This window comes from Melospiza georgiana, chromosome 3 (assembly GCF_028018845.1).
Source record: "Melospiza georgiana isolate bMelGeo1 chromosome 3, bMelGeo1.pri, whole genome shotgun sequence".
In the NCBI taxonomy this organism is placed as follows: Eukaryota; Metazoa; Chordata; class Aves; order Passeriformes; family Passerellidae; genus Melospiza; species Melospiza georgiana.
This window is the reverse complement of record NC_080432.1, coordinates 110,056,973-110,083,423: the sequence shown is the minus strand read 5'-3', so window position 1 is coordinate 110,083,423 and position 26,451 is coordinate 110,056,973. Positions and strand designations below refer to the sequence as shown.

Here is a 26,451-nt window from a genome sequence, read left to right as displayed (position 1 = left end):
TTAAGGGAGGATCTGTAGTTTTGTTTAAGGTTGTTATTTTGCCCTTTGTTTCCATAAAATCCTAATGCATCCAGTCAGAAATAAAATATGAAATGTTTTAAGTAAGGTATCATAATGCAAACTTCTATTATTTTCCAGTGCAGCATAAGCATGTATGTCTGTATAGATTAAATTGTCTTTCATTTTCTCCTTTCTTTACAGGTTGTGGAGGAAGTTGAAACTTAAACCTCTAAAACAAAGGGAATAAAACCTGAAGGAAATCACAGAATCGGTCGGGTTGGAAGGGACCTCAGTGGATGGAGAAACCTCCTTGCTCAGGCAGGGTCATCCTAGAGCACACGGCACAGGATGGCACATGGCACATGAGGAAGGAAACCCCCAAACCTCTCTAGGCCATCTCTTTCAGTGCTCCATCACTCCCACAGTAAAAAAGCTCTTCCTCATATTTAGGTTGAGCTCCCAGTGCATCAACTTCTGCCCATTGCCTTTGGTTCTTTTGTTTGGCACCACCAAAAAGAGCCTGGAAATGTTCATAAGACACCTTCCCTTTAGATATTTATGCACTTTAATGAATTAACGTGAATGGAGATAGCTGGAATATAAACAGCATGTTTTCTGCAAAACAGCCAGAAGAGATCATCCTTAGCCATGCCTACATCTTCTTGCTAAACCTCACTAAGACATGTCAGATTCTCTTGACCCAGGGTTAGTTGCCACCAAGTACTGGTGTTTGTAGTGTCCTCCCATAAATGTTTTAAGTCAGATGACAAACAGGCTTAAAGCTTCCAGGCTTATTTTTTGGTGTGGTCAGAGTAATCAATCACACTAGGCTTTTTTGACCATAAAAATTGTAAGGCTTTGAACTCTTCCTTAACATTTCCCAGAGCAGCTCTCTTCTTCATTTTTCTGGCATATCTCCACAGCAGAGGGAATGCTGAAATGTTATGATCTCCCAGAGGAATATCGTACTCTAATGATCAAAGAAGGAAAAAATCAGAGGAAAATTTAAGAAACCATATGAAGAATATGAAAATGAGTTAAGAAGTATAAAGTATTTAAACAATTCCACTGCACTAGCACTCCTGTCATTTCTATTTTTTACTTTGTTGAAAAGCTATATTTCTATAATCTGCCACAGGGAGTCATTAGGACATCACCGGAAGATCTCTGCCTTCTCACTTCCTCAATGATACTGTAATGGCTTTCTGTCATTGTTCTTCTCTGAAGTTATCTCTACATGTTTGCTGACATATTCCACAGGGCAAATAACATATTTCCAAATAATACTGGCAAAACCAGTATCACAGGAAGAATGATGCTAATCAACATATAATCAACACATACTAAAGAAATTTAAAAGTTCTAGCTCAATTTATTTTCTTACTGAAGAAATCTCAAACATTAACACCACAGAAAAAAATGGCAAAGATTTAATTGTAGAATTGTTCACATGTCTTATATAATTACTCCTTTTATCTATGAAACATTCAAATAAGGCTCAAAGTCTAAATTTATTATATTTCTGACATTCTGTGAGACTAAAATGGACTGACTAAAGATTTTAAACTCCTAGGTAACTAAATATTAAAGTCCCATCTCATGATAACCAGAACAGTTATTTCAAGACTTGACAGAGGTACATATTTTGGACATTTTACAGACCCGGACAGTAGAAGACAATATATGTCATACAATGAATGTAAAATTAAAATAAGAATCCTAATATAGCATTAATACAATTTTTGTCTGAGGAATAATGAAGCCAGATATTTTCCCTGATAGCTTTCCACCTATCTGTTCCACTTCCCCATTTTTCCATTGGCCGTGCTGCTCCTGCACACTGACGCCCTGATTCTCTCCTTAGCTGGTCAGAGGGTTAGACCTGATTTCTGACTCTGTCATCTGCCAGTTAGGAGCCAGCACACCAGCCACGTTGGAATGGTGTCTGAACTCAAGCATTGGGCACCCAGACCTATCTGATGGATGTTCTGTTGGAAACTGTGTCCTTGGGCAGAACGGAAGGTCTCTGGAGCAGAGGGCACAGTGGAGGCATTCTACTCTCCCTGAGGAGCGGCCAAAGTTTTTCACAGTTTTCAAAAGCAAAATCAATCCTTTTTATGAAGGCAAATGCAGAGAAAACACATATGCCATTAAAATAATTTCGGTAGAAAGCTCTTCATCTGTTTGCTATGAGGGATTTCCTAAGAGAAAAACTTCCACTTTTCCTTGTTATGACATTATTGTAAGAATGTAGACTTTAAAAAGAAAAAACAACAAAACTTAAAAAATTTAGGGTTTATGATATTTTATTGGTGACGACAGCCTTATCAAGAAGATTTTGCATTACAAAATAAATTATGGAGCTAGAGATCCTGCATGGAGAATTAAGCCTATTTGAAGCATTCTGGACAGTAGCCCTTTGAAAAACTCATCTTAAAAGGAGGCTGTTGCTAGGATACTATGGCTGCTGTCATCAGTGCAATGTGGTGGCATATATAGAATGTGGTGTGTTTTTATATATATATCTACATATATATATATAATTATTATTTTTTTTAAATGAGAGATCCTGACCAATGAGCAGCATAGTCTATAAGCAATATTTTCAAACCTTCCTGCTACATTAAAGACTGAATAGAACATTCAATTTCATGCTGAAAAGACAAAGTGGAGTTAGTCTTCAAAGTGAAGCCCATGAAAAAATGTCAGAAGAAAGTCACAATGCTTGTTAGCTGCTTGAATACAAGAACACAGACACATGACTCAGAAGTGAGCTGAGAACAGAAGCCAGAGAGAGTAAAGAAAATGACTGAACAGATGTTGCTGCTGAGGTGAGAGAAGTGTGTAGACTTTTCGTTCTGCTGGAATTAAAGACAACTAAAAACATAAGGAGCAAAAATGACCATAAATGGGTGATGAAATAGTCTTCTAATTGGGAATGGCTAGTTAGCTGAAATGATCAAAACAAGAGGATCAAGGGAGTATATGGAAACTATACAGATCTGAAGTCATATTAGGTTTGTGGGCAAAATTGTGACTCTGTTAAGACAGCACATCTCCTCAACTACAAGAGGCCATTAGATCCTCTGCAATAGATTTTCGTGTCAAAGAAATTGTCCCAGGCTCTCCAGGCTGTTCAGGTATGCATGCTGTCTCTTTCAGTGCAGCTTTGCCTCTGAGAGTCCAGGCCTGCAGTCAGAGCAGAACAGTTCACAAAGAAAATCAGCTCGCATGACAAATTTTGTACTCTGCCTCAGGAAGAGTGCAAAGGTATTCTCTCCTAATTAAAATATGAATGCTGTCATCTGATAATTTTCCTTGTGAGAAATAACAAGCTCACTAATTAAATGTGCAATTTCTTGACATTTAAACAGGTCAGTTCTCTTTTCCATGCGTCTGATCATTTATTTGAGGTGCTACTTTCAGGCATGTTTATTATACTAACCAAAATTAATAACCAGCATAACAGACCCTTCTAAAACAGAAGGGTAAGTATTGTGGTTTTGTCCTTTTGCTCAACTGTAGTTATTTTAATATAGAAAATTTTTATAATTAAATAGAGAATAGAGATTTCATTTTTATTAAGTCCTCATCATCTTTCTGTGCTTCCTATGTATGTCTTCTGATGTCTGTCTTTCATAAGGTTATGTTGTTATTCAATTTGGTTTTAATGAATAAAATGTTATTGCATAAAGCTCAAAGAACATGGCAAGACAGACCAACTTTAATTTAGTGATAAAATTTTTGAAAAGGATGTTATTGTAGATAGATTGCTAGTTTTGGTATGGATAGACTGGAATACCTGTGGGCACAGACTTTTATTTTTAAAAGCTATGTGACTTCCACAACTGTAATGACTGAAAACATCTTGATTTTTAGTGCAATGGTGAGAATATGATAAATCATATTTTTAGTGTAGGTTTCAATAAGTCAGTCTAAAATTAAATTTTCTCTTTCACAGAAAATTCAAATTTTCATGAAATTTCATTTAGTCTGAATGGGATTGAAGAGTTCAAGTTTTCAAATATTCTGCAAATCAAAATTTTAAAAGCATTCTGTTTTGAAGAAAGCAAACCCAGTCCCTGTGAATTCACCAAGCTATTAATCACAGAATCACAGCATAAGCTGATCTGGAAGAGACCCACAAGGATCAAGTCCAACACCTGGCTCTGGACAGCACCATCCCCGAGTCACACCATGGGCCTGAGTGCATTGCCCAAACACTTCTGGAACCCAGGCAGATTTGATGCCATGATTATATCCCTGTGGAGCCTGTTCCAGTGCCCAGCCACCCTCTGGGTGAAGACCCTTTTCCTAATATCCAACCTAAAACTCCCTGACACAACTTCAGGCCATTCCCTTGGATCCTGTCCCTTGTCACCACAGAGTGACCACCACAGATCAGTGCCTGCCCCCGGTCTTCCCTTCACAAGGAAGTCGTAACTGCAATGAGGTCTCCCCTCTGTCTTAATGAAAAATAAACTCCTTATTTCATAAAGTTATTAAGATGTATGAAGAAGTTGTATGAGTTATAGATTTAAATGTTTTGAAGTAGGGAATGGTCTTTCTCACTAGATATCCAAAGACAATCTGGCATTTATTACCATCTGCTTTGTTCTTCAGCAGTATGAACTTATTTTATGTGATCCTTCTGATGAAAAACAAATGCATGCCCTTCATTGCTTTGACTTTCATGGCTTGGATTTTTTTATTTGTTTTTTAATTTTTTTTTTCTTTCCATAAGTGAGAAGTCTGCCAGGGGGTTGACCTGTTACCTTTATGCTGCAATTTATGAAGAGGTTACAGTAGTCAACTGTTTGTTACCCTGCTGCAGGGACATGGAGTGGGCAGCATATCTATTACGTAGCATTGCAGTTCTCAGACCAGGACAGTAATTGCAATTAGCGACTCTTTGAGTTCATACACCCAGTTATCAGCTGAAGCAGTAAGAAACAGATATACTGCCTGCTTAGGACAGAGAGCTAGGGCAATAACCTCATACGCTGCAGCAGTGGGAAATGGCAAAACATGTCAGAGCTCTCAAAAATTATAATTTTCTGTGTGTAGCTAAGGTCGACAGTTGACTTTTGTATAATGAGGAATGAATTACTCAGAATAAAAGTAGTGCTTTATCTTGATTTTTGATCGTTCTTATTTTAATGCACTATAAGAGACTGAGCACCTTAGCATATGTGATATTTTATCTTTTTATCTTTTCTCTCTTAAACTATCCAAACCCTAGGTATTCTGCTTTAAACTATTAAATTTATCTTAAACTTTTAAGGTACGGAAAGGTCTTAATTGTACAGGTCCTTCTCCATAAATTGGTGACTCTCAGAAAGATTTAATAACGGCCTAAAGCAGATACTCAAACAGGGCAGGAGAAACCCAGCAGGTAAATAAGCACTGAATTGCACTTAAGTCTCTTTTCAACTAGGCTTCAGTAAGAATACTAGCAACTGAATTGACAAATTCAATTGCCACAACTACACTTAGTGCCATTTGAGGTTTCCCAAATTGTCTATCTGCACACAGATGATATATATGACACATGACAGGGTAAGGATCTAATTTAGGTATCAATATTGAATTGAATCCTTCCCCTGTACTTCTGATGGCTGAAGTTAAATGTTACAAAAATCTGTCTAAAAAAAAATAATACAGTTGACTACACACAGCTTCTAAAGCCAGCTGCTATTGCCATATCCTAGGGTCTCCAAGATATCTGCATTAGACTGCCAGGTATGCACCGCCCCTTCTAAAGACCAACTCAAATTTTGGGCCAGTAGCTGAAAAGCTCAAAAAAAAATCTTTTGGAAAGAAATCTTAAACATAATTCTGAACCACCATAAACCCCTTTAGATGATGCTGTCTCTAAACTACCACATAAAAAAAAATATAAATATTGGTATGAAAACGGTGTCTTTATTATGTTGCAATCATTGAAATTTTAAATTTACTCTACTTTGTTTCAATAAGATGTAAGCCTGGAAGAACTGCACATTTGGGAAAGAATTGTTTCTTCTTAGATACCATTTGTAGTTTCAAATTTCCCTTTTTGACCAATATATTTTAGAATAAGGATTTATTGAAATCTCAGCATTGATAGATTGTAAGTTATGCTATACACTGAAAATCATGACAAGGTTTTGTGTTTCCTTACATGAAAATTGATCTCTTTCAAAATCCATAAAAGGCAAAATATGTTGCTAATCTGTATGTATCAATCCACTTTCCTTTATATCTAGTAAATCTTCTTTTGTATAGGGTAAAAATAATGATTTCTATCCATCTCAGAGTTTTATTATTAATTCTAAATACTCATTCTAGTATTTAATTTAATTTTTTAATGATAAAGATTGCTATCTGAAACTTCTCATTCCTGAAGAAAAAATACCAGAAAAGGAAGAGACCTAGGACATGGCTGAAATACGTGGGTTATTATTAGCTAAGAAGACATGGGCTTAAAGGTGTTAATATGCTATGGAGTGCACAGGAGTTCATCCTTCCTGGACTCTGTTGGCCACGCTGCTGCTATGGAGCACAGTCTGTTGACAGGTAATGAAGAGAAATGTGGTCTTTAAGATAACTGTGATTCAGCACACTGACTATTTGAAAAATAAATTGGATGCAGAACTGACATGATTGTAATATACATTGGTCGTTTGTTAGAATATGCAAAGGAACTGTATTAAAACCTAAGATAAAAATAAGAATAGTGTCAAAATTAGAGATAGATTCTATATGCATAGAATCAAGGAATAGTTTGAATTGGAAGGAACCTTTTAAAGGTAATCAAGTCTTTTTTTTATCACTAAGTTCCATTTTTAAATCTTGATTTATAATCGTCAACTGTTTAAAATTGGAAACAATTAATTTTTTAGGATTAATTTTGAGCCAGGCAGTGGTAAGAAATAATTAGCTTTTGTGAAAATTAAAAATACACAAACTGCATAAACATGCCTCTCTAAGTGCATTGTTTTTACTTATAAGTTATGGTCTTTTTTCACCCTGTGACACTCCTTAATTTCTCTGCAGATCAGCCAGAGCATAGTAATAATGAAAGAACATTTCAGCCACAACAGTAACACAAAACATTGCTGGCACCTCTGGACCATGCTACATTGCATGGAAGAGCACATTCAGAGATGCATGAAACAGACACACTGCACACAAATCCTAGGAAGACAGCTCTAACTCTTCAGTGATGACGTGACATTCATCTGTGGCACCTCAAAAAAAGGGATTAAAATACCTCACTCCCCCCAAAAAACCAGCTACTGTCCCTGTTTATTTCTCATTGAATAAAACAGTGGAAAATTAACTGAAAGTAATTTAACAATGTGAAAAAAAATCCCACTCCATTGAGCTACCAGACATCAGGTAATGCCAGACAGTGATTACTGGCCAATATCCCAATTTAAATGTCACACTCAGCAGAATGCTGATATACAAAAAATATAAGTTATTTGCTAGTTGGGCTGTTTATGCACTAGAAAGGAGGACAGGAATTGAGCAATGTAAATGAAAGTGTAGACAGCTGCAGTGATTCCCATCTCCCAGATGAAAAGAAGTCAGGCAGCGCTGTGCCAGGACTAGGATTCCAGAAACAGATATCTATTTTTTATGAGACTAAACCCCTTCTCCATTTACTCATTATTGTCAGTATTCAAACATTGCCGATACTCACACGCTCTGCTATACATTAAACAAGATCCTAGAGCAGAGTTTAGAAGGAGCATCCAACATACAAAAACCCACTCTGTATGTGGACAATTCCTGAGCTTTCCAGCTAGGCAGGAGGTTTCCTTCCCTCAGAGGAATGCATGGGTGCACAGCACTGCCTGCAGTGGGCTGCAGAGCTCCCCTTAAGGCTAGCCTTGCTAAGGCTGCTGCTGCTGCTGCTCTGAGAAAAGAGGGAAGCATAACTCAGAGAGATTTTTCCTAGTTACAAAATTCCGTGGGCAATAGATCTCCACACACCCCACAGTCAGAGCTGCCCCTCTATGCAGCAGCTCTCTAAGTGTGTGTGCATGAACACATGGGTTTGTACAGGCTGGGAAACTGTTCAGAACTGTAAAACACCTTTATGAGGTCTGATGCAATATGCAGATTTGCCAATGGATAAAAGATTTAAAAATAAAACACGTTTGGCAAGTTCCAGTTCCTGCTTGCCAACTTGGAAAGGAGAGGAGTGATCTGGGTAAAGTAATTAAACATTTTTAGCCTTCCTTTTCCATGTTATTGTCTCCATTTTATTGCTCAGTGTTAAGCTAGCCTAAATATTGCTTCAAAGCATGAGCTCCGAGGTCCTCCCCTCCTTGCACTCACACGCAGGGTTCTCAGCCACAGTCTCTAGTCACCGCTCGTGAGTAATCACAGACTGGCACAACTACCACCAAACAACAGAGCACAAATCTGGTTAGCAGAAAAGACTGCACTTTATAGCCTTTAGCTCAGCAATAAGATGTTTTTGAGATTTCTTCTTGTACAGTGCATTGTAATGGCTTGTGTGATTAACAAGCACCACTGCCAATGGAGTCAGACACCAGAGCAAAACATTTCCCTGCTCTTGCCAAGCAACAAATTTAGGGCCCAATTCAGCTTGAGTACAGCCAGTTTCCTTGCTACAGGAGCTGGCCATGATTTTTACTGAAATAAGCCCTTTGCTTTTAGAATGCAGATGAGCATTCAAGACAACCTAATTAAAAACATCAATGATTTTTTTCCATTGCTGTTTGCTTCTGCTTGACATGATTTAATGTCAGATAGCTCTAAGCATCAGAGCTTTTCTAGATGTATGGCTGCAGCAAAGGATTCTTCATCCATCCCAGCCACAGTGTACCTTCTGCTAGATGACCTTTTTTTTTCTTAAATTCTAGAAATGTAAATCACTTCTTCCAAGATGATGTTCCTTTCCTATTAAGTTACTACTTTTTCATGTTGGCTTCCCAGCATAATAATAAAATCACCTCTTAGCCTCTACAAAATATTTTTATAGTGAGTTTGTTAGGTCATCATTAGCCTGGCACGAAAATACTTTGCAAGCAAAATATGGATAACTCACAGGTATAAAGCAATTCTTTATTGGCCAGTACACATAAAGCACACCTGGTATTTAGTGAACTGTGGGGTTCGGCAGGGGTGTGCTGGCAGTCCAGTAGAGCAGCTGGAAAGCCTTCACCAGGCAGGCAGGGGCTGCTGAGGAGTGAGGGGTGGTGGCCATGGCTCCCCAGAGCCACCCTGGGGGCAGAGCTGCTCCTCGCTCTTGCTCCATCAACACTGATGGGTCAGCCCCAGCCTGGCAGCTCCTGACTGTCCCTGGCTACACCATCCTCCAGCTACCTTCATTTCTTTTCCTAAGGTGTCAGCATTTCATGTTGATGTTTTCTCTGCTGAGCCCTTGTTCTCCTAGCTATCACAGATGAGCAGCCCTGCCGCTCTCTGTAATTTTTTACTTTTCTTATCCCGGTACAGACGGTCTCACAGCTCTGGCTCAGCAGTCTGAGTCAAGGTTACACCTCTGGAATGTATCAAAGCTGGACTCCCTACTCGAGCAGCTAAAACCCAGCAGTGGGGGGCTACAGAGAGAGGGCAACAGTGTGCCATGGCATCATATGTGATTCTTCCTTGGACACTGTTTTATTCCCTCACACCTCATTCCTGACTGCTTCCCTGATCCTTCCGACTCCAGTGCCTGTTTTTCTCCCCCAATATGGAATTCTGGAAGAACAACTATCATTACTAGCTTCCTTCAATTACTCTTTAGTTTTGTAACATTTACTTTCCAGAGTTGCCACCAGCTATGGTCTGTTGGCTGTCCAGCACCAATTTGCGATCTGCTATTCATAGAAACAATGCTGGGCACAAGTTTCTCACTGTAGGGTTACAATACTCTTTCAGTAGGGAAAGGATATAATTCTGGACCTTTCCCCTATGAGTGAGCAGAAATTTAGCCAAGGAAATATGTTTTCTTCTCCTTTAATCCGCTTCACAGCAAAATTTAAGAGGAACACCCAGAAAAGTCACCACATGCTTGAGAATATGCCATCATATACTTTGTGAGCCCTGTAGCTGCTGCTGCCCTTTAGCCATTAAAACTGCAAACTGCAATGTTTCTAGGTAGCCAGATCATGTTTATCACAGTACATAAATCCTGTGTGTCTAAACTGATCATGAAGTGCAGCAGTCATTTCTCTGGAGCTTTCTGAAACCTTCAGCAAGTCATCAAATTCCCCTTTCCTGGGCAAGGAAAAGAAAAAAAAATCATTTAAACACAAATGACATATTTACTTACATGATAAACGGGGATCTGTGCTTGAATCTAGTTGTAGGATAACTTCCAAACTGTGTTGTGGAGTCAGCCAAGATATAACATATATTCAGACAGGGTAAAATTGATCTGAAGTGGTTCACCGTGAATCCAGAAAATTGTGGCTCACTTCAGCATTTCAAACATAGAACTACATAGCCATGCTCATGTAGTTGTCTTTTCATAGGAAAAATACAACTTCTATTCAGATGCTTAATTCAAGTCTAAAATTCTTTTGGACAGAAACTATATCAAAATCAATCAACTGATTTACTATTCTTCCTCAATTTCACAATATTGTCTCTGTGCAGTCTTTCACAGAATGCAAAAAGAGCAGAAAAGACATATACAATGGGAACATTAAACTGAATTTATGCCACAAATGAATGCATAGTGCATAAACATCAATCCTGATCTGACTGTTTTGCTCATCTAAGCAGAACAAAGCAGACAGTAACACCTTTCAGGAACAATATCCATCGAGTAATATAGCACACAGCTATCCCTGGGGTCTAATCTGAAGGTCATCTCCACCTGACTCAAGACACAAAATCCACATTTTTACATCCATTACTTTGGACCCATCCTACAGTGATCCACAATCTGCTTTTCAAAGTCCTTTTAGGACTGAGCCTTCTTTCTCAGTCCCCACTTGCTCTAATCACAAGTAAGAAGAAAGAAATAAAAGTTTGTAGAAGGCTAGAAACGATGGACCAAGAAATTGCAGAATCACCACCACTGGATTTTCTGCAGCTAAGACTTTCAGTATATGGATGAATTTCATATACAGCAGGAGGGGCCAGTAGACACCAGTAGACACAGTGTGTGGCATTTGGACATTCCACATACTGCTGAATTTGGGGTACAGCCAGCTGTTGGGGACTACACTAAGGTAGGTTTTTTAACCCAAGATCAACAGTTACAAGCTTAAACATAAATTTATGATTAAACCTAACATTCAATATAGATGTAACTAGACCCACACAGATAAGTATAGTCTTGTATTAGAGAAGAATTTCTTCTTCTGCAGCATATTCATTTAAACAATCTACTATTTTCTCCCCAAACTACTTCTCAATTTTATCCAAATTTCCTGCATAATTTTAGGTGGAAGAAATAAGAAGTTATAACATTCTGGAGGACTGAATGCTGAATGCTCTAACATTATGTTCTTTGTTTATTCTGTGAGAAGTGCATACCTTGAATAGTAGCAAATAGTTTCAGTTTCTTTTTCCAACTGAGGGAATCCAAAATCACAGCTCATACTAGTTATATAAATTCTCCAAATATTAACTGATTGCTCAGTCATTGATCAGTGCAGAAAGATGAACCACAAGTTCCTACCTCCTCATTAAGTGCACTCATAAGAAAACTATTTACCATTATATGGCTTCCTCAGGCATTGAAGTAAAAATTGATCTTTGAAAAATACCTAAACATTTTTGAGAAATACAGTAAATATTACCCTACAGCCCAGAACTTTGAAAATTCATCTTGAGCTCCAAGTTGCATTAAATCATTAATTATTTCAGATATGCAGAGGAAGCAAGTTCTTGTTTGGAACTGCTCACTAAAAATTAAGAGATTGAAGACGTAGTTTTGTATAATTTGGTTCTGCACATTATTTGTATGTAATAATTTCAGGGTTAGTGCCAAATCTAGTAATATTTTCAAATACTGATTTCATCATTCCAAAACAAAACATTAAAAATATTCATACTTAATTTTGTTCTTAGATAAGAGTTTGGCATTTTATTGCTAGAATTCCAAGGGAAATAAGAGAATAATTGAGGTTTTTTATTCCATACATGCATGTATTCTAGGCTAATATAGACAATGAAATAAATCAAAATTTGAGCAGTACTGGTTTATTATTTCATTGCCGTGTGAAGAGCTGATGAAATTGAACTGTTGTGTACCATGACATTTTGCCTGCATAATGCAATAACCTCTTTATGGAAAATAAGTTGAGAATCTCATTACTTGACCAAGATTTATGATGGAACTTGTAAATGTATTTGCTTTCAATAAATCTGACAGAGATTGACCACCATCCTTGTTAACATTTTGATAGACATCCTCTTTTAATGGCACCTAATTACAAAACAGCCAGAGCAATATGGTACTAAGATCAAAATTCAGTCTAGAAATAGTAATAACTGCCAGATTTAACTCATGCATTTCTTTTATGGAGATCAGAAATAGCCCTTCTCTTTTCTGACATGCATATTAGAGAAGCTACTCAAAAAAGATCTGAACATTTTCTGAGGAATTATAGAATCCGTCTCATTGGTTTTTCTGAAGTATTCAGAAAAAGCAGTAGAAAGCATCTACTTCCATTATGACAGTGTGAAGAGCTCCCCTGCCTGTCTCCAGAGGAAATCATATGCTTCCTGTTACTGGGTGATGCAGATTAGTCTGGTCTGCAAGTGAGCAATTCCTGGCACAGGCAAAAATAAGATCAGTTGATATATTACCTGTAACATAAGATATTGCATTCATTGTATATTCTGGGGATCAACCTCTTTTACTTCATTTCCTCAAAATCCTTTTTCTCATTTTGTTCCTAAGTATGAAGTTGTTGTTGGAGCATACCCTCATTTCTCTTTGTGTTATTCTCTCTGTTACTGGGATTGCTGCACAAAGATCAAAGCCATGAAATTGCCTTAAGAATTTAACCTTTTTCCTAGAAAATTCTCAGCTCTATCAATACTGACGATGCAGACACGGACAAAATTCCAAACTACTAAACCAGATAAAACACGTTGCATTATAAATTTATTTTGGCAGGTGCCCAACAAAGCAGTGTTAAGAGAAAGTTAAATAGATTTCAGCATTGTACAAAAGGTTTTTTAAAAAACAGCCTTTAAAACGCACTTCAGTGGCACATGTTTAAAATCCCTTATGCATCAGTTCACAGGGGAAACAGATCACTTCAGTAACTGACAAGTGTTTCTGCAAGGGGAAGTTTAATTCAGATGTTTCAATTTCAATATTCAAATGCTACAGTCATGTCTACCACGGCTCACATAGACCGAGTGATTCAGGAGTCACGCAGGTGAATGCAGAAGTAATACGAGAAGCTTAAAAATGAAAAAAACAAGTAGAAACAAACACAGTCATTTTTGATTAAACAATTTATTATGAAATTTATTTTTAAAAAAGAAGCCTTACATATCTTCAGCTGTTTAGGGGCTGTTTTTACATTAGTTCTGAAATTTGTCTATGCCATCAAGTTCTACTGGACTCTCTTATCTTTTCATCCTAGTTTAACTATCCTATCGCATGAAAAGACATTTTTCTGCAAGTTTAAATCTTGTTTCATCAGGACAGATTCAGATTGGTAACTGAGCCATGATTAATCATGTTTCTAATTCCATTGCATAGCCTAGTGCATGGATGAAGCTCAGTGTTTTGGGGACTTTGTTCTCATCCCTCATGAGTTACTTTTCTGTATCCTTCCTATTTTCCACAGTCTCAGGTTCAGAAAAAAAATTCTCAGGTTCAGAAAAAAAATTCTTTATTATTTTGTGGCGGTTGACCTTGGCCAGTTGTCAGGCACCCACCAAGCCACTCTATCACATTTGCTCCTTAACAGGACAGAGAGACAATGAAGAACACATGGACAGAGATAACAGAGATCATTTACCAATTGTCACAGGGAAAACAGACTGGACTTGGGAAAATAAATTTGAGTTATTACCAGGCAGAATAAAATAATAAGAAATAAGAACAAATTTTAAAAAAAAGCCCCATATTTTCCCCACCTTTCCCTTCTTCCTAGGCTCAGCTTCTCTCTCATCTCTTTTAACTCCTGCACCTCAAGTGGTGCAGTGGGATGGGGAAAAGGGTCAATTGCAGTTGGTTCATAACACTCCATCTTTGCTGTTCCTTCCTCCTCACACTCTTCCTTTGCTCCATCACAAGGAATTTCCCATTGGAGACAGTTCTTCATGAACTTCTCCAACGTTAGTCCTTCCCCCAGGCTGACTGCTCCGGCCTGGGTCCTGCAGTGGAGTGCTGTCCTTGGGCACAGGGTCACAGTCTGACAGCAGACTTTCTCCTGCTGTTTCTGATGGGTTCAGCTTTACTTAGTGGTGGGTCTGTCTTGGAGCCAGCTGGATCTCTCTCTGATGTAAGGGCAGCCCCTGATGTCTCCCCACAAAGGCTGCTCACACAGCCCCCAGCTACCAACACTTTGCCACACAGATCAAATTTGTTTTTTCAGTTTGTTCCACCCTACATAGTAAGTCTGTAGAATGAAAAATAGAAAATATTAAAAAAGAAACACAAACAAAAAACTTTAGAAATGTCTAAAATGCACATATTCGTTGATGGCAATACCAGACGGTGCTATTTTTTTTTATGCAGTCTGACTACTACTTTCATCCTTTGCTGTGAATACTCACACCTAGTTCATTGCTTAAAATTGATCTGTTTGCAACTCAAACTTACCAGCTTCTTCATTAGTCACTGTACTTAACCATAATGAACTATTGACTGTGGCTTCTGGCAGCAACCAAAGTTTCAGATTCCTCTGCAAGTATGAGAAATACTTCTCATCCTGAGGGATCTAAAGCTCTGCTGTAGCTGCCCTCTGTACTGTAGACAAGATTCATCTCACTTAACTTCAGCTGACTAGTCTAGTCCTGGACAGAGACAGGAGATTTCAGGCAGGGCTTTATCAGTCTTAGATGCCATGGGCTTTAAATACCTCTCCTTATCTTATGAAATAGTCTAGGAGAATAAAATTCCTGAGATTAAATCCATACTGCAGATGGGGTAAAGAATTCCTCAGTGGTAAGTGAACACTAGCAAATCAGTGGTTCTTAAAACACATTAATTTAAATCTTCCAAAAAATAGAATATTAAAAATGTGTAGACTTTCATACATTATCATAACAGACTTCATGCCAATGTCCTATGGTGAAGGCAAAAATACTTTTAGCAAATAGGTATAATTTGCAAGTATCAGCCTACTTACAGTGCAAGAGGGCCACACAGTATTGCAGTAGATTGCACAGTGTTGCAGTAGTATTGCTGGCTGTATGTGTGCTTGCTCACATACAGCAATCATGCAGTCCGTGAAATACACAGGGACAGGACTGCCCAGAAACACCACTGGAGTTACTGTTGACTATAAAAAAAATGGGCTTTTTCAGTCAACATTTTTACACCGTAGACATTTAAACATAAACCAGTAGGACTGCAGGTCTGTAGGATGCTGGATGTCTGTTATGTGTTTTTTAGACGTGCTAGACCTAATGTCAGCATGGATCTACTGTGTGTTTGATCACTAAAACCCCTTAAGAGTATTAGACATAATTCCACAATTCATCTAATCTGTGCTGGAGTTTAATGTAAAGCCTGTTATGTTCAAAACATCCATCTTTTTGCAGTGCTTAGCACACTAGGATGACTAATTTTAAAGTTAGCACTTCCATCTAACATGCAGTATAAGTAAGAAAGTTGAAATATGAAAGTGTACAGGTAATTTACAAAGTCTTTATACTAGAATATACGCACTGTACAAAAGACAGAAACCTACTTTCGGACACTTTGCCCTTATTATGTCCACAGACACTACAAAGATTTCCTTGGTATTCTGCTTTTCCTGCATTTAGATTAAAGTTTAATACTAAAATCAACAAAAGTATTTAAATAGCTAAATGAGCAGAAGTTATGTGCTAAAAGGGTACTCATATTTAAATATCTCACAGATGAGACTATGCCCACAAATACAACAGAGAACAATTTCCCTGGCTCCCTGAAGCTTAGAGCTGCTCTCAAAAAATGCAATTTTTGTTCCTCCTTTCAGATAATCTATCTGCCTACTGAGAGGGGTATTAACTATCTCAAGACAGTCCCATTCTCCTTAGCCCTCATTATCATTTCCCATCTTCTTCTCTGTAGAGTTTAACCAGCTAAAGCAACTCACAGAACAAAATACTCTGGAGGCAAACTGCTTGTGATGCTTTCAATGGTGGCTCCCCGTGCTTGCCACTTTGCTGTGAGAGCCAGCATGGAAGGTGCTCCCGAAGCTGCCCGATGGGGCGTCTCTGCAGGACTTGAGCTCTTCCAGCACAGAACCACATAAGACTCTCACAAGTCATTTATGAAAACACTAGACAGTTCAAACATAGAGCATTCTCTTCTTTTCAAGAAAACAACAGCAAACTGAGGACTTTTTAGCCAAGGCACCGTCAGCACCCCATGAGAGGCTGTAATATTGGATTAGTCATCCAGACTGCGAGTATGGAAAGGTGTTCTTAAAAGTTCTAGCAAAAATAAGGGAAAGTGAGCAGTGCACAAATGCTCTTCTGTCCATTTTTAATAGTTTTCACAGAATCTTTTATTTTTTTTCATTTATGTAAAAGGAATTTAAATGAACTTATTTTCATGCAGCTAATCTTCAGTTTGAAAAAAAAAGGTGATCATGAAAATTTTGAAAATGTTTTGTTTGAGAGTAAGTTAACACTGGAATTCCTCGGTCTATTTAAACTTGTCATCTTCAATTGTTCATAGTGACAGATTTCCTAATGCTCACCAGGCACTCACGCATTTTATGTTTGTTGGAGTGTGCATCTTGTAATGTTCACAGCTTCACTGATTCAATCATTCCTATTTTTGCTACTGATTTGGAAAGACTCACAGTATGAGGGAGAACAACAGGAGTGAATTGGTGATGCTGATTTCATCCAAGCATTTTTTCAGGATTCATAAATATACAGAAAGCCTAATCTCACCATTTTCTTGGAAGAGATTTAATTTTCGTCATTCTCTTGTCTTGTAGAAGACAAGAGAATTATTATTGTAGAGCATTGATTATAAAAAAAAAAAGAAAAGCAAAAGAAGTAAAAATAATAAAACAGCCTCTAAGCTCTAGAAAAGCATTTGCTCAAGCTGTTCAACTTTGTCTAAATAGTTCCATACCTATATTTTGCAAAGACTTCAAAGACACACTTTGCCTCACCCATTCAGTGAATACATAATCCCTCCTAGGAAGCGAAACATTTCACCCAACAAAACACATGAGCTTCCAAACAGCATGAGAACTAAATAACCATTCAGAGTGACTAACCCAAATTTCTAGTCCAGAGTTTTTCAGTCCTTTTCAGTTTGTTTACCTGGATAAATTTCCCAAAGGAGATGTGGATCCTCTCAGAAATGTCACATGTGTGTAGATTTCAGCAGCATCTGGGAAGTTGAATTTTTATTTGCTGGGGGTTTTTTTTTGCTGAAATCCACAGGGGTCTGCAGAGCAAAGGCTGAAAATCCCTGTTCTGGTCTAAATCAGGCATTGCAGAGATCTGAGTATGCACTTCACCATTTACACTCCAGGGCCTTCCTCATCAATTGTTCACACAGGAGATGGCTTATGAGGCCAAGATTTAAATCAAACATTGGATGGGCAGGGAGGAAACTGTGGTTTATGCATCAAACAGGAGGCAAGCTTCTTACACTTTTATTTTCCTAAAAAAATTCTAAAGGCTGTAATTTCATATATTTCATGATAGGAAAATTTTAACATGTTGATAGAATGTAGATTATTAAGATCTAGTTATGACCTTGTCACACAACCTGATTTGTTGAAAACTTAGAAACTCTGAGATCTCCAGGGACAAGAAATAAATGGGCCAAATTGTGTTCACAATGTAATTTAAAATATTTCTGGAATTTCTTAAAACTCTCCTCCATTTAAAAAAAAAATAATTATTTCTTCTACTTACAGAATTTGGGGAAAAGGGAAGAAATACAGATTAGGTTAAGCACATACAAAAGTGATGGTGACTTCTGAAACTAAATAAATAAAGATATCCAAGCCTCATCAGTACATCCTGACTTTAAATTAAAACAGTTTGAGACTTTTTCACTTAAGATTCTTATACCCATCATTCTTTTAGCTGAAAGCATGCAGCTTCTTTCTTTAATGCATGTTATACATAGACATATGGGCCATATTTTGGAATGAAGCTATGAAGAAAATATTTTGCTGCTATTAACACGAATCTCAAAGGAGATTATAGTGCCAGCTGTGGCTGTATTACCTATCTAGGGGGCTCTCTGAAGTCTTTATTTTTCACCATTGCACATTTGGTCTTTTCAGAACTCAGGTGAAATATAAGATTATAGAGCTGTCTAAAATCATGGAAGGTATTTTTATCTAAGTGCCTAATACAAGGCTAAGTTTCTTTCATACACATGGAGCAGCACTAACATGTCTGTTGTACTAATTGTACATAGCTCAATAGAAATAAATCCAACCAAGCCCTCACATAGCTCAAACCCCCAAATATGCTCACAGTACCAGAACAATAAACCAACAAAAGGTTAATAAATAATGCTACTAATGTACAATGGAAGGTCAAATGATCATAATGCAATACCTGCCACATTCACAATTCATCGTAAATACCCACACTAAATAATTTTAAAATGAAAACCAATAGACTATGTTACCTTATTAAAGAAAGTTTAGTGAAAGGGCAAAAATATATCTTAAATTTAACTAGGGAATTTAAAAAGTAAGCTTAGTATTTCCAGGAAGCTCAAACAATATATTTTTCCCCCATATTCTTTTAGAGCATAAATCATTAGGAGAGTTAAATGTAAAACAGCCTTTAAGGGAGTAGGACTCAGTCAATGAGATAAAGAGGCAAGTAGCTTGTGAACAGGAGAGCAGTTAAAAGTAAAGATTCATCAGGGATCTTACCTAATGAAGACAGAAAAGACCTTGGAGTACCTGGAGTAGCTGCTATTTGAGGTTTTCAAGGACAGGCTAGTTAGTGTCAGCATTTGTCAACAATGATTGAGGTACAAATTATTCTCCTTTTTTCTGAAGCTTGCATTATAGTTTGTCTCTCACAGCCCCTCCCAGACCTCTTTTAGTAGGGATGCATGGATTTGGACTGGAAAATGACCTGAGAGCCTTCATAAAAAAATGCTGAAAACTGTGGTTTGTCTGCATCTCTTCCTACATAGAAGAAAGTATTGGAGCACTTAAGAGCTTGATTTGTCACCCACATTTCAGCAGATCTCAAGAGAAGAGGTCAGGAAACCAACTGCAGTTCTTTGATCCCAGACCACCACCAATGTACAAGACAGGACTGAGTTTCTAGATTCAAGTTATGTGTTAAGTCTTGGGAGAGTACGCAAAGGTAGCATCACAGGGTAGAAAGTCCCTCCTCTGGGGTGGTCCTTGCACAAGATATTGCCCCTGGCATTCTCTGTCCTTGGCAGAAGGAGGCAAGAGGTAGGAGAAGTAAGCTACATTACTCACTACTTGGATCTTTCCTATGAATGAGTACAAACTCTTTCTATTTTTTAATGTTTATTTTAATTTATATTCACTTCAGAATGAAGCCTTCATTTCTAGCCTCATTTTCCCCAGGTACATGGATATTTCTGAAGCTATATAAACAAGAATATATGGCGATTGAATACTCCTTTATAAAAACGCAGTGGTAGGATTGACAGAATATTCGTACTTTTCGTGACTGATGTCGAAAATTGAAAAAATATTTTTCCCAGAAGGCCTATGTGGCTCCTGAAAAACCTGCCAGTTTTATGCTTTACATTTGAGGGGGGAGAAAGAGCAAGAAAGAAAGGGAGAAAGAAAGAGAGAAAAGCAAGATGCAGGGGGAAATGCACTAGGTACCTTGTGACGCTGCAGTTAGCAGTTGCCTTTTCCCGAGCACTTCTCCTGCTGCTGTTTGAGAGGCAGAGGCTGCTCTGGGTAACAAGTTACAGAGCACACAGTTACAGCAATGGCCATCAGTGTCAGGCGTGTGACGGTGACAGCCTCACGCATCCTTTCATGCCATCCTTGTTAGGAATAATCCGGCGGTACAGCACTGCGTGGAGCAGCTTTGGGCATGGCAACAACACCATCGTTTCATTTCTTTTTTCCTGTGTGTCAGGCTATTAAATGTCTACAGCTTCCCTGCAACTTACCTTCCAGTCCTCTGTAGCACTAGGTAAAGGGTTCTGCTGCCATTTAATTCTCAGAGTTGCTGCGGGCAGAAATTAAAGGACACAAATCATGCTCATTCTTGAGTTGCTAATTCAGTGCTGATACAATCCTAACGACAGGGTAAGTTCTCCTGTAGCTAGGACTCAGGAATTTTTACACTGTGCAAAATTACTCTTTTCCTAATAACAGTGCTGAAAATTTGGCATGAGATTTGTTCATGTGGATGCAGCCACAGAGACCTTGCTTTTGTGCTTCATTTTTGCTATTTTCCTTAATTCAAAAATAATTCAGTCTAGATTGAACATAAATGTTTTATTCTTTGACTATGGAAACAATGAGATGACAATCCACGACTAATCACATTTTCAGTAACAATAACTGAAATGGTTTACTCAGCATGCATACAGTTTCGTAACTGCATTTTACTAGAGGGCAGTAAAACCTTCTGCTTCGCTGAGCAAATCCTGTGTCCAAATCTTCATTTACATCCCTGTGTGGGCTGTTACACTGCAAACTTGGATCTGAGTGCATTTTCCTCCCACCTTCTTCTTCTTCCAGCCATTAAAGTTCATTTGAAGAATAACACTAGATCAACATTAAGCTAGAAGCACTATTGCTACTTGTGGGCATCTTCTGTTTTCTTGCAGTCTTAGTTAATCTATGTACAGGAAGGCAATCTCTTTTTTATTTTGGTGGATTGTTTCTGGATTTTTTTGGTTCTGAGCATCTTTGCATTGAAACACTACCTCAAAAAAAGCACATTTTATTTATGAAAGCAAAAACATCTGTGACCCTGTTCTAAATATCATATATTATGGACAGACATCAGGGATTTTTTTGTGCACCACATGATGTAGTTAAAGAAATGGGGAAGCCCCTTTTCACACAGGCATCTTACTTCTGCTTGCATTTTGCTTTTGAACTGCTGGGCAGTTGTATTCAAATACAGATTTTCTGATTAAGTGACTTGTGGATGAATGAGACATCCTCAGTTATGCATGACAATCTTCTATTGTTAGGGTATTTTTCCCATTACGCAATACCAGTGTTGAAATTCCAGTGTAGCTATATTAATTAGCAGAAAAAACAAACCAGTTTTATTATCAAGAAGGATGTATTTTGGAAGCAGTTGGTTACTTAGCAACAGCTTCAGGTATTAAAACTTCTTTTACTAACAAGCAGGAAAAAAACCCAAAAAGATACTGCTTACTACAGTACATTAGATCAGCATGCTTTGTGTAAAGGATTTTAACAGTCAAGAGATGTGACTGTGTTTAAGATTCCTTTTTCCAGTCACTAGTTCATTGTCAGCAGCATCTACAGAGCAGCTTTATGTGCATTCAGAGACAGCCAGGAAATTAGTTCTGCATGACTGACTCAGCACTGTAGCACTGAGAACCACTCTCACCCATTTCCTTAAACAATTGTTTATTTCTTGGGTGATAACAATGTTAATTATCACAATTCTAGATGAAAAAGCTCAGATGTTTTATTTTTATTAAAGGTAAAAATGTATTAGCGCTAGTAAAGTGAAGTCCTAGTTTATTTTTGGCATTACAAGACTTTTTTTGCAATTATTATTGAAAGTTCAGAATGATTCCTGGTAGCTTGTTTAGTATTTTCTTTGATGCTAAATGGAACTGAGAGGAAAAATGCCAGCAAACTAAATGAAATGCAAGTAATACTGCCTTATTAAAGTGAGAAATCTAAAATCAAATAAAATCTTTGAATCAAAAAGAAGATCTATTAGACTTTTCATGACAGAAAAACAAGTCAGATCTTATTAAGACCTGTATGCATTGAGAATTCAGATGATTCAAGATAAAGCAAGGAGTTGGGGTTCAGATGATAGATATTCAGTTGTTTCTTTTTGAGTTGCCTTTTGCCCAAGCTGCTTGGGATTCCCCAGCAATGGGCATTTAGACATCTGCCCAAAGAAAAGCACTGACAGTCCCAAGCAGGAGTTTGGCAAATTTGAACAGGCCTGGGGAAGGCATTTTGCTGCCCTCCAAATGCAATATGAAGCAGTCTGGTCTCTGAAAAGAGAAAAAAGAAACAGCCTGGTCTCCGAAAAGAAAACACTGAGAACAGAGTGCATGCAGCATATTGCCTCTCTACCCAGATGAATTTATGAAGACACATGATGAACTCAGCATTCATACTATTGAAGCCTTCCCTGAAATTATGAACTATAACCTTGATTCTTGAGCACTATCAGGGCTCACACATTTTTTTCAAAACACATCCAGGAGAAACCTCTCATTTCCCACTACCAGGAAGTAGAGGCTTGCAAACTTTATGCAATTCCAGAGCTAAGTAGCAGCTGAGTGGTTTCTCAGCAACACCATTTTGGATTTAGGCAATACATTCTCTCTAAGGCCTGCTGAAAGGCTGTGAACCCTCTTATTGTATCCTAATATTTTCTGATTTCTTTCTAGTTATGAAGTTAATATGAAAATACTGTCTGTCACTGTTTAGTGTTGCTCCTGTCTTAAATTGGAGAGCTCTCCAACCAGAGGTTTGCTTTCTATTTTAAGTTTCCACAATGTGTTAGTGGATAGGGCTAAAGGACCACTAGAAGCAGTGTTTTTTCCAGTAAATCTCCCAATTGCTAACACAGTTTGGCTTCAGCCATATGTGGAATATTTTTCAATTTGTTTCTTGGCTAAAGCGAAAAGTCAGCTCTTATTTATGGATTTATCTATTCAGTTGGGTACATTTGTTTCCTGTAGCAACATGCACTGTTTATTATTAAAGAATGAAGGAATATTGCTTTCTGTTGTGATAATTTTGCATTTTCTTTGATGTCTGATAAGAGATTTTTTTCTTATTAACCTCTGGGACAACAAGACAATTTCATGCTGTCAGTAAAATACTGACAAGACTGGGCTCAGAGTTTCCTTTTTTGTATCCTGTTAAAAAAAAAAAAAGGCAAAATAAAACTCTGATCCATAAATACAGATTTCATGAAACATAAAAAACATTTCATATTGGTTATATGCAGCAAAGAAAGATAATGGCACATTAGTTTGTCTTTTTAATACATTTTCCTACTATGTGTAGCTGAGTAACTTCAGTTTTCAGTCTTGAATGGGTTAGTAAGGAATTCCCAAGTGATGGAATAAGAGTGATATGTGAAGGATAAATAAATGTTGCAATGTAAGAAAAATGTGTTATGTGACAGGAGCAAAGATATCAGTTTGAAATTCATATCATTCTGTCCAATCCAAAACATCTCCTCTGAAATGTGTCTGCAATGTGCCTTTGTTCAGCAAGGAAGACTTGGCATTACAGCCAAAGAGACCACCCTCACAGTTACTGCAGGTAGATGCACCTATCCAGGAACATGTCAATGCAAAGCCAGATGGAGTAATAAAAACTCTGTCAGATCATCATATTAAACATTAAAGCTCAAACCTGTGGGCTGTGCATGGTTCATTAAGATCATGCACGTTATATAATTCCTCTGATGCTGACATCATTTGAAAGCTTAAAAATACCCAAAAAACCTGACAAAAATTACATCTTATTGTAAACAGTACTGCATACATCTCAGACCTCTCATTTCAATTTGGAAGAAAAATAGAAATTGTTCATGAGTTTTATCACAAATCAGTAAGACACCATATCTAAATAAATTAAATTCTTAACTAAGCATCCCAGTGTAAAATCAAATTAACAAGCCAGTAATGTGCTCTGAAGGAAGAAAGGTCAACAGTATCCTCAGCTGCATTAGGAAGAACACTGCCAGCACTCCTTTACCTCTGCTCAGCACCTCACTCACATCTGGAGTAATGGGTCCAGCTCTGGAATTCCCAGTACAACAATATGTACACAATAAAGAAAATGTATTGAAGGATCATGGAGCTGATCAAGGATTAGAATACCTGATGTATGAGTGGATACTCAAGGAGCTGGAACTGTTCAGCCTTCAGAAGAAAAGTATTAAGGGGGATCTCATTAAATAAATACCTGATTAGAAAGAAGTGAAGATGAGAGAACCAGAATCTTTTCCATAGTACCCAGTGACAGAACAAGGGGCACTGGGCACAAACTGAAAGACAAGAAATTAATCTTAATTTTTATTTTTTTTTTAGAAGTTGATTGGATTCTAGAATAGGTTTCCCAGAGAGGTTTTGGTGTCTTTATCCTTCAAGATATTCAGAACAACTGAATACTAACAGAACAATCTTGCTCTAGCTGACCTTGCTGTAACGGGAGTGGTTGCACTAGGTGATTGCACCTGTTATTTGATGAGCATGGTCACCTCACAAACAGGGACACAGACAAGACAGAGGTGTTTAATGCTTTCTTCCCTTCACTCTTCATCACCAGTGCTGGGCTATGGGGGTCCCAGAGACCTGAGCTGGGCACCATGTCTGTGAGAATGATAAAATCCCTGTCAATCCTGAACTTTTCAGGAACTACTACCTTAGGTGCATTTCTCTGAGTCTCTGGGAGTTCAATGGAATTCATCTCAGAAGTCTCAAATCTCTGGCTTATGTCATCACAAGGCCTCTCAACAATTTTGGATCAGTTTTTGCAATCTGAAGAGGTCCTAGTTGAGAGAATGGCCTGATGTTGATTCATGGAAGGTTTAGGTTTAATGTCAGGAAAACATTCCACGCCCAGAGGTTGGGCACTGAACAGGCTCCCCAGAGAAACAGTCATGGCATCAAATCTGCCTGTGTTCAAGAAACATTTAGGCAATAATTAGTCACATGGCGTGATTCTTGGGGCTGTCCTGTGCAGGACCAGGAGTTGGACTGCATGACCTTGTGCATCCCTTCCAACCCAGGATATTCTATGATTCTATGAACTCCAGAAATGCTGCAGGGCTCATTGGAGACCGGCTGTTTGTCAGGGAGTGTTGCAATAAGGCAAAGGATAATGGTTCTAAACCAAAACACGGTAGATCCAGACTAGACAGAAGGAAGAATTTTCTTATGATGAGGGTGGTGCAACACTGGAACAGGTTGATCAGAGGTGGTAGGTGCCCCATCACCAGGATATCCAAAGTTAGGTTTAAATGAGGATCTGGGAAACTTGGTGTAGTTGAAGACGTCTCTCCTAATTGCAAGAACATTGGACTGAATGGCCTTTAAAAGTTCTTTCCAAACCAAACTATTTTACGATTCTATGATTCTGTGAGAAGAGAACCTCAGTTTAGGGTTGTACCTAGAATTTATCATCAATTTAAAAGTGACTAACTGATACAAACACCCACACAAATGATATATCATGTCACTGATGTCACTGAAGCACTAATTTTACTAACCCAAGGAGATATTCTCCCATACAGGAATTACAGGAGTTTATTGTCTGGCTGATATTTAAACCTTAGTATTCCTGCTTTAATTTATATTAACAGAATAATTAATATAATATTTTATATTATTTTATATTCACATAAATACAGAGTAATTATAATTTCTAGTTCTATTTAGTTCTGAACTGATGTTGTAAAATTCAAGGTGATCCAACATTGCATTTGTATATACTGTTATATAAAAGTGTAGTAATTTATAGCATTATTCTTAATGCTTAAAAGCGTTATTTAAATATCAGTACTTATTTTGAAGTGTGCAGGGGATGCAAGTTGCCTCTTCCTATTCAGAAATAGAAAGTTTTCTAAAGACATACAGAATAAAACCTCAGGCAGAGGAAGGTATCCCCTAAGGATGCTTGGCCTAGACGTGGTGAGCAAGAGAAGCCTTTCAGAAAGCAAGAAGAAAAGCAAGGAGCTTGACAAGTTAGCAGAATTCCACATTTTTATCCAGTTTATCCAGTTGTGCAGTAAGGGGTGATACAGTGCAGTAACCTGATTCGAAGCCTCTGTCCAGACCATGATTCAATCTGGAAGTACAGAAGCCTATACATAAGTATATAGATATTTGACAGGATGAAAATTTATGGGAAGACACAAGTTACTCAAAGGCTAACACTCAGTTATTTCTGGGAGTGCAGGGGTATAATTGACATCTAAGGATCCAAAACTCAGGCTTACCAGGTATCACACGAACCAGCTATCACAAAAGCTACTGTGGAAGTCATCAGTCAAGCACAATAGTGGATCAAGTTGGAGGAAATAGGATTTGTAGTATCTCAGAGTGTGGCCCAGACGGGAAGCTGAGTGAATTTGAGCCCAGGAAAAGAAACCAAGCAG

The 26,451-nt window shown here is 37.8% G+C and overlaps 1 long non-coding RNA gene across 1 annotated transcript in view; it reads right to left on the bottom strand.

The window, feature by feature from the left end:
* Positions 1–19,976: 19,976 nt before the first annotated feature.
* LOC131080823 (uncharacterized) overlaps positions 19,977–26,451 on the bottom strand; it is a 47,088-nt gene continuing 40,613 nt past the window's right edge. The window contains exon 3 of the long non-coding RNA XR_009114221.1: positions 19,977–20,325. This is a non-coding gene — a long non-coding RNA (uncharacterized LOC131080823). The remainder of the gene's footprint in view (positions 20,326–26,451) is intronic.